Source organism: Tenrec ecaudatus, chromosome 1 (genome assembly GCF_050624435.1).
Source record: "Tenrec ecaudatus isolate mTenEca1 chromosome 1, mTenEca1.hap1, whole genome shotgun sequence".
Lineage (NCBI taxonomy): Eukaryota > Metazoa > Chordata > Mammalia > Afrosoricida > Tenrecidae > Tenrec > Tenrec ecaudatus.
Window position 1 is genome coordinate 20,506,884 of NC_134530.1, and position 19,209 is coordinate 20,526,092.

The following is a 19,209-nucleotide window of genomic DNA, read 5'->3' on the forward strand; positions in this document are numbered from 1 at the left end:
ATATGCAAACTTCCTTAAGATTTTTTCAGGGCCTTTTTTTTTTTTCAATCATCTTACTGAGGGCTCGTACAACTTTTATCACAATCCATATTTATCCATCGTGTCAAGCATATTTGTACAATTGTTGCCCTCATCATTCTCAAAATATATGCCTTCTACTTGAGCCCTTGGTATCATCTCCTCATTTTTTCCCTTCCTTTCCCGCCCACTCTATCTTATGAACCCTTGATAATTTATAAATTGGTTGTTTTTTTGGTCAAGTTTTACATTGACACATCATGTTATTTTTTAAATCATTTTCCTGGGGCTCATACAGCTGTTAACACAATCCATGCAACCACTCTCATCACAGGTTTTAAAAAATCATTTTATTGGTGGCTCTTAAAGCTTTTATCACAATCCATACGTGCATCAATTGTGCCTAGCACATTTGTACACATGTTGCCATCATCATTTTCAAAACACACATTTCTACTTGAGCCCTTGGTGTCAGCCCATGTCCCTCCTCCCCGGCCCTCCCTTCCTCCTGAAATCTTGATTATTTATAAACTATTTTTTTAATGTCTTACACCAACTGCTATCTCCCTTCAGCTACTTTTCTGTTGTCTGTTCCCCCGCATGTGGGTTACATGCAGATCATGTGATCTCTTCCGCTTATTTTCCCCCACCTTACGTTACCCTCCTGGTATCGCTACACTCGTTATTGGTCCTGAGGTGGTTTTTCTGTCCCAGATTCATGGTGTGCTGAGCACTTATCTGGACTAGTGTACATGCTTTTGTTTAGCTGGAATTGTAGGTTGAATTGGGGTCATGATAGTGGCGGTGGGGAATCATTAAAGAACTATAGGAAAGTTGTGTGTTTCATCCGTGCTATACTGCACACTGACTGGATTGTCTCTTCCTTGTGACTCTACTGTAATTTGTTTTCTATTTGTCTACAAATTGGCTTTTGATCTTGGCTACGCAAACTGTGTCATTTTCATGTTTCTATTCAAATATGTACAGTTAGTTCATGATTTCTTTAGAATGGATGCTTTGTGGAGTATGAAGTGAGTACTTGATAACACCAAAAACATCTCACAAAACAAAACAAAAACCGACTGCCATGGAGTCAATACCAACTCAGCAGCTCTATAAGTCAGGGTTAAATTACCACTGTAGGTTCTCGAACCTGGAATTCTCTTCAGGAGTAGAAAGTTCCAGGTTTCTCTTGTGGAGCAGCTGGTGGTTTCAAACACCTCACCTTGAGGAGCACAGTCCCACTCTGCCACATATTCTTAGATACTCCCCTTTTAAAGACAAATAATACTGTAGTAAAATATATAAAATAAAATTAAGCATTCAAAACATTGTGAAAATCACTCCTTGTGCTTACCTCAGAAATTCTCTATTAGTGCATCCCAACCTGTTGGTTGTGAACCCTTTGAGTGTCAAAGACCATTTCACAGGGGTCGCCTATGACCAATGGAAGCACTGCTCCTCTATCCTTCTAAAGGCGGGTCCCTCCTCATGGAGATACTCCCACATATGAGTCGCCCATACGATGACGTTATTACACCAACTCCATCACATACATCTTGTACAAATACTGGTGTATATGACAGGGTTGGCGCCACAATGTACTTATGTGGACCAGTCACACAGGTGTAGAGAGCTGCTACTGTGTTAAGAGCAGCTACCGTGTAGAAAGCAGGTGCTGTGTTGAAAGCAGCAGGATTAGAGGTAAAACAACACATCGTGAATAATAATTACTGGGTAAAAGGTATATCATGTACCGTCAAATCATGAACTACTGATATGTATGTGTATATACATATATGAATGGAACTTAATCTGGATGCTGATTGGTCTTTTTTATATTCAGCTGTGCTTGGTGGGAATACTGCCCCCTTGTGATAGTAACAGGTATGGTAAAAAAAACTACACAAGAATGGTAAATCATAGGAAACTTTAATGAACTGTATTGACTGAACTAAGCCATGCATTTTCTTTTGTATTACTAAAGCTATTGTTACATATTATTTTCATTAGCAAACCATCCCATGACAATGGATCATGTAGAGAAGAATACTAAGACAAGAAAATAAAGTGAGGATTTGTGACAGTAATGGAGTTACCTCAATAATTACAACAGGAATTGAGAAAGCACAATGTGCAATTTGTGTGAAGTTTTATCAGCCGATTCCATGAAGCTGAAGAAACTAAAATGCCATTTTGATAGCAAGCATCCGAGCTTTGCGGGCAAGAAGACCAACTATTTAGAAGCAACACTGATGGACTCAAGAAAGCCAGACTTGACACTGGTGGCAAGTACCACAAACAGACGTAGCAGCCGTGGAAACTTCATATTTGGTGGCACTCAGAATCGCCAGAGCTGTGAACCCTGACACCTTTGCTGAAGATTAACTGTTGCCAGCGGCCAAAGACATTGTTCAAGATATGATTGGAGACAAATTTGTTACAAAATTGAGTGCACTGTCTGCAGAAGAATAGATGACATGTCTGCTGATATTTTTGATCAGGTAATCCAGGAAATTAAATCTGCTCTAGTTCCAATAACTAGCATCCAGCTTGATGACATTGCACACTGTTCCCAGTTACCGGTTTACATGAGGCATATTAATGGTGGTGCCGCTATAGATGAGTTTCTTTTTTCACAGCTTTTGTAATGACAACAACTGCACGTGCTGTATTTGACACAGTTGGTTCATTTCTGAAAGAGCATAAGATCTCTTGGGAAAGGTTTGTGGTGTTTGCACACTAGTGCTCCAGCAATACTAGGAAGTTGATCTGGATTTCAACGTTTGGTACTGAGTGAGTCACCAAAAGTCACTGAACTCACTGTATGGTTCATCGCAAATGTTAGCAATGAAGATGCTGCTACCAGAGTTACGAGAAGTAATGAAAAGCGTGAAAAGCTCTGTCAATTGTGTAAAGGCAAACACCTTAAACAGTCAACTGTTTTCGCAACGGTGCATGAGTTGGATGTACCGAATAATGCTTTGCTATTTCACACTGAAGTGAGATGGTTGTCAAGAGGAAAAGTTTGAAAATGTGTTTTTGAGCTTCATGATAAACTTGAAATGTTTTTAGGTCCGAATTTCAAGGCTCTGACTGCCATGAGCATATCTCCATTTGGATCATCGTCAGTAATGTCTCACTGGAGTGAGCATGGGTCCCACCTCCAGCAAGCTATTTATCTCCTTAGCACTTCCAAATGAGGTCATAATGCTGTGATCTGAATGACAGGCTAAACTCCACCCCTTCACTCTTAAGTCTCAAATTGAAAACAAATTATGTAACTACCACACTCAATTTCCTGACACAATCACTGATGACAAAATGGGTGCATAGGTAAATGTGGTGAAGAAAGCTGATGGTGTCTGGCTAGCAAAAGCTACAGCATCTGTGGTCTTAAAAGTTTAAAGATAAACAAGCAGGCAATTAGCTGAGAAGCAACAAAGTCCTCAAGGATGAAGCACACAGCCTATGTGATAATGAGGTGTCAATGGGATCAAGTATCAGGCATCAAAGACCCAGAACAAAAAATGATATCTATGTGAATGAGGGGGAGGGTGGAGTGGAGACCCAAATCCCATCTATAGACAATTGGACATCCCTTTACAGAAGGGTCATAAGAATGACATGAGCCAGTCAGGGTGCTTTATAGCACGGATGAAACATACCACCTTCCTCTATTTCTTTAATGCTTCTTTCCCCCACAATCATGACCCCAATTCTACCTTACAAATCTGGCTAAACCAGAGCATGCACACTGGTAGAGATAAGAGCTCACAGCACGGAGAATCTAGGACAGTAAACCCCTCAGGGCCAATAATTGGAGTAGCAATACCAGAAGGCTTAGGGGAAAGTGGGAGAAGAAAGGGGGAGCCGATCCCAATGATCAGCATATAACTTCCGTCCAGGGGGACAAACAATGAAAAAGGGGGTGCAGGTGTAAGATATGAAAAAATAATAATTTATAAATTATCAAGGATTCATGAGGGAGGGTAAGGTGAGGAAGGGGGAAATGAGCTAATAGCAAGGGCTCAAGTAGAAAGAATTTTTTTAAAACGATGAAGGCAATATATGTACAAATGTGCTTGACACATGGAAGCATGAATTGCAATAAGAGCTGTATTATCTCCCAATAAAATGATTTTTAAATTATGACACATCTCTGAATGTAGCAGTTGAACAATTCCAGGAAGACATAAAATGTACATTTGAAAAATGTTGTATATAAAAATGATTGTGTATCTCTGAACAATTATATTATTCTTTAATTTGGACTCATTGGCCATAACCTCGCATTTTGTTCTTTCTGGAAGGCCACATAAAAACTGAAAATTTTTTAAAAATTCTTATTTCAAGAGGCAAAACTCTCATGGAGATCTGTCATGGATCACTCCATATGACAAACAAAAGGACTTATTTCTGCTCCCTTGTAAAACTGTTTACACTATCTCAGAGCAGAAAATTGAAATGACATGCTCCAAATTAGTTTATTTTTGATTGGGTGGTGGGCTTTTAAATGTGTACAAAAGTTGCCAAAATTGATATGGCAATACCTGAAAGAAGTAACAACACAAATAGATATATGCTTTCCTATGTTTATCACAGCGAGTTCATAATAAACTGGAAATTGAGCAAACGTTCATCAGTGGGAGAATTGATAAAGAAACTGGTACGTAAACACAACGGAATACTGTGTATCCATAAAAACAGTGACGAATCCATGAAAGTCCTGATGATGGAGGAACTGGAAAACCATGAAGCTGAGTGGTTAGTCAATCACTAAAAAAGAACTATTGTATGGGCCAGCACTATAAGATGAAGGGGGACTTCTGTTCTCAGGTCAGGTAATCTTCTAATCCATTCTGTGTCTGCCTAATGCTCACAGTCTATGTATCATGCAATTATTTGTCCATCTTTGTGACCACTTTGACAGAGGTCTTCCTTAGATGCGGTCAGTTACTTATGTTGAAGAGAGAAGAAGATGAGTCATCTCCTGTCATATTACACTGTTCTGTGATCACCCCAAATCAACAGACACCCCTACCAGGCTGCTCAGTGAACCTCAGTGGGAATTCAAGTAGAGAAGGGCAGGTAGGTCTGTATTGGTGAAGGGAATCACACATCTGTCGGTGAGTGACCTAGAGGGGCAACCTGCCATTGGGAAAAGTGATTAACATTACTCACAGAAATCCTCCCCCACCATCACCACCCAAGGTAAGGATATGCCAAGTATTATTTTTCTAATTGGCCATTATTCAACCAGTTTGTATCCAGATTTTAGTAACCCAGGAGTATAGACTCTGTTGTTTTAAGGTTGACAAGTACAACATCCTTCACAGGTCACAAAAGGTTCTGATTAGAAACTCCCACTCAGTAAACTGGACTGTGTCTTATACTCACCTGCAGTGCATTTAAGAAACTGAATGACTCTCTTGGATTAAGGCACTACTATGCAAAGAAGCAGATGAATGGCAGGTCAGCAAGGCCATATAGTATTTCAAACTCTCTAATGACATCTCTGAATCATCTAGTAGGCATGGTTCTTCTTTGGTGAATGAGCACTATTAATTGACTTTTGTCCAACCCTAAATTTTGTAAAAGTATTGTCAATCACCTGAATATTGGATCGGTACAGGTCAAAAAGCCATGAAACTATGCATTTTGGTCCAAAAACTATCCTGTACATGTATATTTGCTTTTTCTAAATAGTATTTGAAAGTTTAATACGTTCACTAAATATTAATTTATCATTATAGTTATCTCATACCCTAGGGGGGTGATTTACAATGTTACCATTTAAAGGCTAATCATGTGTTTCAAATGGACCACTCCCACTTGTGTACTATGTTGTGGTGGCTTTGTGTGTTGCTGAAGACACATCACTGAAATTCCAAATGCCAACTGAACAGGTTTCTTATAGGGGTGCTTCCAAACTGAGAATAGAACACAGGGAAGGAAGCAGCTGTCCACTTCAGAGGAACTGACCACTAAACCCCTTACGCACAGCATCAGGACACGGGCAGACACTGAAGGCCTACTGAACAGAAGGAGAGCTTTGTCAGACAGAGTGTCAGAAGATGAGCCCCTCAGGTCAGAGGGCACTCAGAACGTGACAGAGGAAGAGCTGTCTTCTCCAAGTAGAGTCGTCTCCATTGCCAGGGTCGGTGTCCACGCTGCAGAGAGGAGCCTTCCAGATCCTCATTTGCTGATGGGACATGACTCAACATAACAAAGAAAATGTCCGCAAAAAATCAGCTAATATTCAGAACTTGGAATCTATGAAGTAGGAATCTAGGGAAATAGGAAGTCATAAAATAAGTAACAGAACATGAAATGATTGAGATCGTCGATGTGAAGGAGCTGAAATGGGCCATTTAAAATCAGAAAATCGTACAGTTCACTATGTCAGGAATGACACCATCACGAGGAAAGGTGTGAATTCATTGTCAGAATGGATCTCTCTTCCTTTTTAATCGACATTATTTTATTGTGGCTCTTACAGCGCTTATAACAATTCATGTACCAAGTGTATGAAACTCATTTGTACATATGTCACCATTATCCTTTTGCAAACATTTTGTTTCTACTTGAGCCCTTGGTATAAGCTCCTCTTTTTGCCTCCCTCTCCCCCCCTCATACCCTCCTCACCCCTTGATAATTATAAATTATTATTAATTTCATAACTCACACTGTCTGCTGTCTCCCTTCACTAACATTTCTGGTGTTAGTCCCCCTGCGGGGGGTGGTAATATTGATCATTGTGCTCGGTTGCCACTCTGAAAGGATAGATCATGATCTATCTTGAAGTGCTGTGCTATCTGTGACAGGATTACATTTATCCTTCTTCAAGGAAATCAAACAATACAACTAATGTTCCAAAATACAGCAACCAGGAGAGCTAGTGGCGAATAAATTGAAGGATTATGTCAATGCTCCCAGTATGAAATGGATAAACATGCAATTTAGAACAGCTCATAATTATTTGCGATTCAGATATTTCATATAAATGGAAGTACATGATATATGGCCTTTGGTGTCCCCTCCCCCACCCCACATAGGCCAATAGAACGCTGCTGACACTGAGGTTTAACACTCATGTGTGTGCTTGAATGCATTCTGAGTGGGAACAAGACCCATCATATCCTGATATCTATAACTGCCTATTTATCCATCTATCTATGTGTCTATAACACATATTTACAAGTGTGAGAAATCCCCTTGATACATATTATTTTTCCTATCTATATTTCTGTATCTCTATATCCATATAGATAGATGGAGAAGTAAGTACAATCTGGCTCACTTCTATGGATCAGATGTTTAACTGGGGTCTTCACATGACACAGTAACTGCCCTGGTTGGCAAGCCAGGAAGCAAGAAGACCACCCAGGAAGCAGACAGACCACAGGCTCTTGCAGGTAGAGGCAGAAAATGTCAAGTTCAACAGGTCAGGCTTCAGGCCGCAGAGTTAAAAAACCTCAATATTGGCAGTCATATAGCAGGTCATTGATAGCTTCCAGATTCTGAGGCAATATAGCAAGTTGTTGGCTCAGAGACAGATGTCAGATCGGGATCCAGCAAGGAGGAAGTGGCAAGTCTGCCTACAAAGTCTGCTTACATAAGACTAGGCACCATCCCTGAGGAAACTTTCTTTCGATTGCAGCACAGCTATGCCCTGGGTGATTAGGCTGTTTCCTCCCTAATGCTCTTACATCTGCTTTACCATTCACAATAAATTTCATCATGGAGTTAGTTGTACATTAGGTCACATCAGGGGGAACCATCAATTCCTATAATACTAAGAATCCTGGAGCAACCACGTTGGCACAAAACCAAATTAACTCAATTGCTAACCTAAATTTCAGCAGTTTGAGGTCTCAAGTCACCAGTTGCTCTATGGGAGAAAGATCTGGCAGTTTTTTCTATAGAGATCCCAGCCTGGGGAACCTCTGTCGAGTTCTGCTCTACCTCACAGGTCACTCTGAGTCAGAACTGACTGCACGGCAGTGAGCTGGATGCGCTTTCTTCCCACTAGGAGTAAGTTTGCAAGAATCACCCATTCTGAATCATGTAATCCTGCTTCATGGCTTCTCAGTGACTAACAATCATCTAGTGTATATAAATGCCACATTGTGCTCATCTGTTGACATTTGGATTGTTTCTACCAGTAAGTACTTGTGAATACTGCTTCTGTCCGAATTCATATACCACTATTTGCTTAAATACCTATTTTTAATTCTTTTTGTACCTTGCAGTCGAATTGCTGGTCATTTGCTGAACTTAGGGTTAGCATTTGGAGGAAGCAACAATCTGTTCTTCACAATACTTGCACCCTTGCCCAACATCAGCAATACGTGAGGGCTATATGTGAGGGTTGGAAAAGTTGTGGCAAAGTTCCATTAAGTATTAATTCAAGTATTCCACATATTTTTGAAGCACACTAGTAATTACTAATGTACAAAATCATGCAAGACCAAAAAAAAGGAATTTCAGAATAGGAAGCAACACAGAATGTAATGCACTGAGTATTCATGTAGAAATCCCGAGTATCCTTTACTATTGGACTTTTCATTCAGGTTCTGTGGTGGGGCCCATGCACATTGTTTATCACCCCATGGACTCATCAGGTAGGTATGGTTTTAACTGATGCCGATAGGCCAAGCCAGAACATTGAGTCGTGGACTTCAGCTGTAAAATGTACACAAAGGCCCCTGAAGCAGATACCAATCAGGCCAGAGGAGCCTCTTCCCTGGGACACTGCTTCCACTTCTCGTCCTCCATCTATTGCCTTATGTGACTCCACCTCAGAAAGATTTCCCTCTTCTCTCCTCAAGTCTTCAACTAGAGTGGATCCTGCTGCAATACCTCTTTCCATTCACAGAACAGAAAGCTTACAGTTGGACAGATTCCCTTTCAGATAGCACTTAGTATGTCGCAGGTGCCATTGATTTGAATAAGCAAATCATTCTCGAAAATAATAAAAGAAACCTATGACTATCTTTATATGGTATGTGACATGTTATTATGTTATATATTTATCATTGTGTCATATCATATTATGAAACAAAATTTCAATACTATATATGAACTATCTTGTGGACATTATTATATTTAGGCTTTCTATTTATTAGTACCCATAGATGTGTAGACACTCACTGAGAATATCCTATCATCTTATCTTCCAACAGACTATCTGCAGGGATGGCATTACTTTTGCTCAGGGTCTATTGTCAATTAATTGAAATAAAAGACAGAAAAAATACAGTAGTGGTGTGGTGGAGATAGGTGTGTGAGCAGAAGTGTTTCATAAAACCCTGGCATCTGGGTAAATTATGTCCCACTGTGTTCATTAGGTTTTGGAGAAGGAAATGCATCTCAGAGTGATCATTAGACATTCCTCTGCATGCTGGAGACACAGCACAATAGAGATGACCGCCTTCTGGGAAGAAGTTGTCCAGTGGGGTAAAGCTGTGCACGGAGCTCCACGTGGTCTCCCAAAGGGCAAACTGTCACACGTTTGATTTTTCTTCTCTTAGCTCAAGAGAAATAAAATTCTCAGTGAATGTGAGACAAAAGAATACTTCATTAATGAGGCACAAAGGATTTCCTGCACTAGAGCCAAAGGACTGTAAATACTTCCTCTACACTGACCCAGATCTACTCGATTCATCTAAGGGGATGAGAAAACACAGATGTGCCTTCTAGAAGCCTCATGAGTGGGTCCATCTCCATGCTCTTCCTAGGGATACACCTATAACTTTAGCATTAACTCATGGAGAAACTTCACTGGTGAAGTCTTCTGTGAATGAGGTACAACATCATCGCAGGTACCTGGAGATTGGTGATTCGTGAGGGCCCTCTCTTATTGGTTGTGTCTGTAGGCGTATCAGCAGGTATAACAAATAAAAGCAAGTTTAATGGATAAAGTCCTGATGAGTTAGAGCCTCTGGTTCTAGAGACTGATTCTGGCTACAGGACAATGCCTTCTTTCTCTGCTCTGTCTTCCCCGGTCCTGGCTCTCATCCCTGCAACCTCCTTCTCTCAGCAGCCTTCCTTGCTTCACTGCATTAGCGTGTCTGTTAACCTCATTCAACTATTTGTTCACACTGTAACTCACAGAACTCTTAGGTAGCATTAAATTATGGTCTGGACCCAAAGAAATGAGTAGACATTTCCCTTCTTTCCAGTATCTGACATTCTCCGTAAGGGAACAGACGGTAAGTGCGTGCTTATCCCGGCTCTGCAATCCTACTGACATGGATCATGATTTTGTTGCCCTTCCTGGGGACTTTTAGTTTTGTTGAATTCAATTAGTTAGTATTTTGTTGAAGATTTTTGCATTTTTTACCATGGGTCATACTGAACGATAGTCTTTCTTTGTTATATATTTGTACCTGGTTTTGATATTACTCACTGCCATTGAAACTATTCTGACTCATAGCGACCTTGGAGGACAGAGTATACTTGTCCCCATGAGTTTCCCAGACTTTGACTCTCCATGGAGCAGAAAGCCTCATCTTTCTCCCATGCAGTGGCTGGTGATTTCAGACTGTTGATCTTGCTGTTGCAGCTTAATGAGTAATCCACTCTCCCACCAGGACTCCTGGATTTGATAGTAGGATACAGCTGGCTTCAAAGAATGAGTTAGGAAATATTCCTTCTGCTATTGCTTATATAAACGATTATAGACTATTTAAACATTACTATTTTTTAGGTTTAAAGAATCCACTAACATTTAACTAGTATATTAAACAATCACTGTATTTAATCTCAAAACGACTCCTAAATGCACTGAATTTTGGAAAAGGAATGAAAAAAAGTACTTTTAAAAATTCTCTTCAATTTTTCTATATATGAATATTTCAATTAAGTATTAATATTTTAGTCTTATATTTCTAATGTTAGCATAAGAATTCATTTAAATCATATATATTAAAATAGTTATCTAGTTGGGTAATACCAGTCTGATTACTTTTCTGAGTATAGTGAAGTTTAGGTAATATAACCTTCCTTTCTCTGATTCTTATACTGGTCTCCTTTCCTCCCCTTTTGTCTATTTCATTCCTTCCTTCTTCTCAGTACTCTGGCTTTCTATCACAAGGCAGAGGATGGTCGTAATAAAATATCTGCCCAAAGGATTACTGGTCTTTGAAATACCCAAAGACCTGATTTTTTGATTATTGATTGTCAACTCAGTTCTTATAGGAGGGTGAAACTGACTTTGTTTTCATGTCTTTTTGTGGTTGAATTGGCTCAGCCTCCATAACACACCATCATGGATGAACGTGGAGAGAGCAGGAGCAGTTATCAGTAAATGAGATACACGTTGAGCAGATACTTTAACCTGCCATCTACATTCCTAAAAGGGAAATACTATACCACCTAGAAACTGAGGGAAGAGTAACTTTTGTGAAAGGCTGAATTATACCATTCATGTACATTATATTAGTATATACAAATAACACCATACTGTATCACATAACAATATTGATGTTGTCAGCTGTCACCAAGTCCACTCCAACTCTGGATGAACCCACATGTGCAGAGTCGAACTGTGCTTTGGGATTTTCAAGGCTGTGACCTTTGGGAAGCAGATCACCAGGCTTGCCTTTAGATTCCTCCATGTTGATTGTAAATGACAAGCTCTTACCAGTAATCAAGTGATTGCTCAGTACAGTGCAAAAAGATATGATATAATGTGGTGTGGTATAATAATACATATGACAATTGTAAAAGATGTTTCAGTTCTTTATGATGGAGTCTGTTACAACTTCATAACCATCTGATCCTTTATCCCCATCACTTTAACTACAACTTCAGTTCAGATTCCTTATATGCACATCAGTTGCACCATTCACCTTGTCGTCAGAGGAGTGAGGAATACTCCTCTGTCAGGAGGGTCGCACAGGTGCTACCTCTGTACACCGTGTTCTTCTCATGACTAGCAATCTGACTGCATTCAGGTTTCTGCTGTGAGCCTCTTTATCACAAGTGATTATACTAAGAAGCATTTATTTTTACTCTACAACTGGCTTATGTCTCACCATAAATTACGTGGCTTACAGACCTGACCAGCATTCAAGAAATCACACAGATTCTGATTTAATTCGTCCATTGAAATTCCCTGATGTGTCATAGCTCATCCTGCTGGCTCTTTGTGTTTCCTGTTTTTATTCCTCCCTCCTTCCTTCCTCTCTGAATTTCGTTCCTGGGCAAGTGCTGCCCTCTTGAACTTACATAGTTGAATATTGGTACAAGGAGGAGAGTTCAGTTCCAGGAATGACTGCTATTTGCATGCTCCAGGAGTCCAGTGGATCAATTGTTTCCTTGTGTCTTTCAAATCCCATCACTCTTCCTAACTCTGGAAGGGGAGAGCCCAATAGTTGGATCTTATGCTGTTCACATCAAATAAGGGTAAGGCTTTTCATTTTGCTTCACTTGTGTTCACACAACTATAACAAACACTTGGCATAAAATATTTGGTCAAACACATTTGTTGAGCCGGCAATCAGAATGTTAATGAATTTGTAGAGAAATATAATGCTTTAAGGAAAAGGTGGTATTAGAAGAAATGGCAAGTACAGTTTCAGCATCAAAGAGATTACTGAGCACATGAGATTCAAGACAAGATACACAGATGTGAATAGAGATTAATGAATTAATTGTTTAAATTATAAATGACAGTATATCCTTTAAAATGTTAAAAGCTCATGGCAGAGTTTGCAATGCTCTTTTCTCTGTCTCAGTAGTTTCATCAACTACATGGAACCAGGAAACCACACTCATGTTCCAGAATTCATCCTTCTGGGGCTTTCTGAGGAGGCAGAGCTGCAGCCCCTCCTCTTTGGACTGTTCCTCTCCATGTACCTGGTCACCGTCATGGGAACCTGCTCATCAACCTGGCCATCGCCACAGACTCCCACCTCCACACACCCATGTACTTCTTCCTCTCCAACCTTTCCTTTGCTGACATCTGTTTCACCTCCACCACTGTTCCAAAGATGCTGATGAACATCCAGATGCAGAACAAAGTCATTATCTATGAAGACTGCATCACTCAGATGTACTTTTTCGTGCTTTTGGGGGCATTAGACAACTTCCTATTGACAGTGATGGCCTATGACCAGTTTGTGGCCATCTGTAACCCACTGCACTACATGATCATCATGAACCCAAGATTCTGTGGCCTCCTGCTTCTGGCCTCTTGGGTATTGTCACTCCTGGACTCTCTATTATATGGTTTAATAGTTTTGAGGCTGTCTTTTTGTACAGAATTGGAAATCTCTCCTTTCTTCTGTGAATTTAATCAGGTAGTCCAACTGGCTTGTTCTGACACATTCCTAAATGACTTAGTCATGTATTTAGCAATTGGACTTCTGGGTGTTGTTCCACTCAGTGGGATCCTTTTCTCTTACATAAAGATGGTGTCCTCTGTTTTGAAAATTGCATCAGCTGGGGGCAAATATAAAGCCTTTTCCACTTGCGGGTCTCACTTCTCTGTGGTCTCCTTGTTCTATGGTAGAGGTCTTGGGGTTTATCTTAGTTCTGCTGCTATTGAAAACTCCAGGGCCACTGCAGTAGCCTCAGTGATGTACACTGTAGCCACACCCATGCTGAATCCTTTTATCTATAGTCTTAGAAATAAAGACATAAAGCAAGATCTACAAAAATTTTTCAGCTGAAAATCATCCTATATAACAAAAACTCATCTTTAAGTTAAGAGAGTTCCGTTTGAAAAAAAATTCAAAATCACAAAGATTTGTATTATACGTTCCTCAGTTTGTATGTGTTAATGGATATAAATCAATCTCCTTAATATTTAAGACATAATAAAAAATTGAAGACATAATATGAAATTACTTTCTGCATGTTTTTAAATATATTTACTTTAATCATATCGCCCCTTCAAAGGCCAGTTCTTTCAGGGTGCCTTCAGCTTTCTTTAGGAAATAGATTTTCACACTAGCCATAGAGGAATAACACACAATTATCATAAAGGTCTAGTGCTCATTATCATCCTGAACCATTAAAAACTAGGAAAGAAATTCTCTGATTCCTATTTTCAAAATTTTTTTGTTGTGATTACATCTGGCATGAAACCTTTTTCCTTTACACTGAAGTCCTGTTCAATAATTTGAGCATGAAGTCTGAATAAATTATGAAAAGCAAAAAGGTGGCATGTTCAAATATTGGAAGCAGCTTCCGGATCCACACTGAACACCAGACCAGCTAAGCATGCGGTTGCCTGTTCTATCATCAAAAAGATGGTAGATTCCGGAAGACCGATGTCACTGACTTCCTGGACATGACAAACCTTCTGCCATGCAGAGAGTAGGAATTTTTGTTGTAATTGTGGCTTCAAGACCAGTAGTTACAAGACCTCTCTAGACCTCAATTTGTTTAGCAATGATATACATATCCCTTCTTGGATTCAATGATACTAATGGAAATTTGTCTTTATTGTTTCAAAAGAACCCATTGTTCTCCGATTCTGCTTGACCACTAAATATATTTTCACCAAAACATCTGCCTCACTTTTGCTCTTGAGTGACTCCCTGAAACCTGATCAGCATCTCAAATAATCACAGGTGAATCTCTGTCTTTATGATTCTGGAAATGACAGCTCCCTATATTTTCTCTGCACACAAGAAGCAGCTCTGTTGAGTTAAGCTTTGGGTTACTTGAAAGGTTGGATTTTAAAACCTATTTATTGCTCAGAGGGAGAAAGATGAGACAATATGCTCCCATTAGGAATACAGCTTTGTTTATTTCCATATCTTATCCTGTCCAATGTCTCCCTTCATCCACTTTTCTTTTGTCCGTCCATCAGAGAGGGGGTTATATGCAGATCATGGTGATCAGTTCCTCCTTTCTCCATACTTCCTCTTCCCCTCCTGGTATTTCGCCTCTCATTATTGGTCTTGAAGGGATTATCTGTCCTGGATTCCCTGTAATTCCAGTGTACATCCTCTGGTCTGTACCCATGTACAAACTCTAGTATACCCAGATTTGTAATGCAGAATTGGGACCCTGATAGTGGGGGTGAGTGGCCGAGAAGGAAGCATTAAAGAGCTAGAGGAAAGTTGTATGTTCCGTTGGTGCTATACTCCACCCTGAGTGGATCGTCCCTTCCTTGTGACTTTTATGTAAGGCTGTTTCCCAATTGTCTGCAGATTTCCATGTTTTAATTCTAATTACCATATTTTATCTCCATGTTTTAATTCTAATATATACAATTAGTTCATGGTTTCTTTAAAATGAATGCTTTGTGGAGCGTGAAGTACGTGTTTGATAAAACCAAAAGAAGCCTAAAAATCCTCACTGCCATGGAGTCCATACCAACTCAGCAGCTCCATAGGACAGGATGAAATTGTCTCTGTAGGTAACTCACACCTGGAATTCTCTACAGGAGTAGAAAGTCCCAGCTTTCTTCTGTGGAGCAGCTGGTGGTTTCGAATGGCTCACCTTCAGGAGCACATTCGAACTTTGCCACACATTCTTAGATACTCTCTTTTAAGGACAAATAATACTGGGCTAAATTATATAAAATAAAATTAAGCATTTAAAACATTGTGAAAACCACTTCTTGAGATTACATCAAGTCTTGCAGCATGGATCTTCAGTTTATTTTTTTAAATTTGCACAGTTTGTTTCCACCCATCCATCTCTAGCCTCTTTATTTTTTCTTTTTTTTAAATTAATAAATCTTTTTTATTGGGGCTCATACAGCTCTTATCACAATTCGTGCATACATCAATTGAGCAAAGCACCCTTAGACATTTGTTGCACTTGTCATTCTCATTATTCACCTTCCACTTGGGTTCCTGGAATCAGCCCAGTTTCCCTTTTTTTCCCCCGTCCCCCTCCCTCCCCACTCTCCCCTTCCCCGTGGTCCCTTGATAGTTTATAAATAATTATTATGTCTTATCTTACACTCCCTGGTGTCTCCCCTCACCCAACTCCCCATTGACCATCTCCCAGAGAGGAGGCCTCTTAATGTACCTGCTGTCACTTATGTCATTTCCTCCTGTGTTCCCATTTCCATTCCTCCTTTTCTGTGAGCCCTTCTTACTTTAGGATCTTAAAGTGTTAGTTTTTCTAATATTGGGCAAGTTTAATTCCAGTTCTATGGGTCACTAAGGGCTATAATCTTGGTGGCATCACCAGTCTCTATCCAACCAATAAGTCTTATAATTTTGAGTTCTGTTCCACATTCTTCTCCCACTTCTATAGTAATTTACATAATGGATAATTTATGTCAGTACCTTCTAGACTGGGCATTCTCAGTGGAGTTCTGTGTTGGTATCAGGAAACCATCCTACTCTGAAGATAATGGAGACTAATATATTCAAGGTCGCTTGTTTCACTGGTCTGTTTCCCTGCATCTTTCAGGTTCCATCACTTTTATTTTCTCCAGATGGAAAGAGACAAATATTTGCACATGATAGGCCTGCTTATGAGCACTTATGATTCCAACTGCTAAGAACCAAATCAGAACACAGAGCATTGTCCTTGATCACTCTGCTCTGCCAGTTGACCTTGGTGAATCCAAAATGATGGTTCTGATCCACCAGGTTCAGGGTCTTCTTTCCTCAAGGTGTTTGTTTATGTCTAAGAGGTTTCCATAACTTTACTCCGATCATGTCCCTGTATGTTTCATCAAAGAAGGAAAGTCTGCCCATCAGAGAAACACCCCTTCTAGGAGTGAATCCTAAAGGGATTCTGAGCTTGGTGTGTTCTTGATAGGAATCACCGGGATTCACTTGCTGAGTGAGAGTAGGGGAAATGCAGCAATGAAAAGAAGGGCTGACGTGGGCATACTGCATTGTTTCCTGTTGATGTGCTCGACAGAGACTACCCATGAGAGATGCACAAGGTGAGAGATAAGAGGAGGACTGGCTGGTGTGACCTTTAAAAAGTATATTCCACATTTAAAGATATATTTGTAACAATAGTTAAATATACTTAGGTACATTTTCCGTGTCAAATCTATAAGTATTCATGTTACACTCCAAGACTCCTAGACCTTTCAACAAACACCCATATTTCACTAGTATATAACAGGGTATTCGGGACATTTCAAGGTGAAAAGACATGCCTAGGGGGTTGTTGACAGATTGAAAAAGAAGAATTTTTTGGTTATTTGCATTTGAACTAATGGTTTAAGCCTGATGGTAAAATAATTTGGCATATGAAAGGAACTCTCTGCTCCAGGACTGAACTGTTAAAGGGCACCTGTGGACAGGATGATATGCTTACTAGGTTACCACCTGGATCCCTTGTGGAGTACAAGTGAGATAAATTCAGCAGTCGAGAGATGGGTTGAGTCTGGCCACTGCCACAAAGGCAGCTGGTTCACAGGGACTAGAGAAGAAAATGAGAGCAGGTTGACTGGTCCTAAGTTCATTTCTGAGCACAAGAGGGATAGGGTTGCTGAGGATTCGTGATGGAGCCCATGGTCTAAATGCAAGGCAGCCAATGGGGCATCCTGGTGAGAGGAAGTTAAACATCCCACATTGAGCTGACCAGAAACTGACAAGATGAAGAGCAGATGTGTGAGCCTGTGAACTGGTGCGTATTGCTACCGACTTTATGGATGGCCTGCTCAGATTTGACTTTGCTTATGGATGCAGACGTCAGAAGGTTCCAACTTGAATTCAGAGTCTTCACATCAAAGATTAGGATTGTCTCCTCAGAGCACTGCGTTGGATAAAAGATGGCAGAATAGAGATTGGATACCCAGAATGTGGGGATAAAAGCATGAAGTGGTTGGCTTATAACTTTCATAGATGTGGGAGTGTGTTCATAGGATTATGAAGTAGGGTGTTACATAAGTATAGAATATTTGTGTTTTGTTCACTGATAGAATGTTATATTTAAATGAGGGTGACACATTTTCTAATTGTGTGCATTTTAGGTGTATCCTGTGAGATACAGATACACTTATATTATTGTTCGTTTGAGAATTCTATGTTAGTAGTTCTCAATCTATTGGTTGTAAACCCTTTGGGCATCGAATGACCATTTCACAGGGGTTGCCTATGACCAATGGAAACACTGCTCCTCTATTTGTCTCTAGACAGGTCAGTCAAAATGCAGATACGCCCACATATGAGTGCCCCATATGATGAAGTCATCGCACTAGCTCCATCACATACATCTTGTACAACTACAGGTGTATGTGACAGGGTTGGAGCCATAATTTGCTTATGTGGACCAGTAACACCAGTGTAGAGAGCTGCCACTGTGTTGAGAGCAGCTACTGTGTAGAAAGAAGCTATTGTGTTGAAAGCAACCACTCTGTTAAAAGCAACTACTGTGTTGAAAGCAGCAGGATTAGAGGTAAAACAACACATCATGAATTATAATTATTAGGTAAAAGTAAAATCATGTACTGTAAAATCAGAAACTACTGATACATATGTGTGTGTGCATATGTATATGAATGGAACTTACTCTGGATGCTGATTTGTCTTTTTATATTCATCTGTGGTTGATGTGAATACTGCCCCCTTGTATAGTAACAGGTATGATAAAAAAATGACACCAAGAATGGTAAGTAACAGGAAACTTTAATGAACTGCATTGACTGAACTGCGCCATGCACCATCTTTTGTATTGCAAAAGCTATTGGTGTATATTATTTTCATTAGCAAGCCATCCAATGACAATGGATCATGTAGAGAAGAATGTTAAGAAAAGAAAATATAGTGAGAATTTCTTACAGTATGATGTTACCTCAATAATTACAGCAGGAATTGAGAAAGCATAATGTATTTTTTGGGTGAAGTTATATCAGCCGATTCTATGAAGTTGAAGAAACCAAAATGCCATTTTGATAGCAAGCATGTGGGCTTTGCTGGCAATTAGATGAACTATTTAGAAGCAACACTGATGGACTCAAGAAAGCCAGACTTGACACTGGTGGCAAGTACCACAAACCAAACGTAGCAGCCATTGAAACTTCATATTTAGTGGCACTCAGAATCGTCAGAGCTATGAAACCTCACACAATTTACAAAGATTTACTGTTGCCAGCGGCCAAAGACATTGTTCAAGTTATGATTGGAGACAATTTTGTTACAAAATGGAGAGCACTGTCTGCAGAAGAATAGATGACATGTGTGCTGATATTTTAGATCAGGTCATCCAGGAAATTATATCTGCTCCACTTCAAATAATTAGCATCCA

The 19,209-nt window shown here is 39.8% G+C and overlaps 1 pseudogene; it reads left to right on the forward strand.

Annotated features, from left to right (window-relative positions):
* Positions 1 to 12,780: 12,780 nt before the first annotated feature.
* LOC142452660 (olfactory receptor 7A5-like) lies at positions 12,781 to 13,700 on the forward strand (annotated as a pseudogene).
* The last annotated feature ends 5,509 nt before the right edge of the window (positions 13,701 to 19,209 follow it).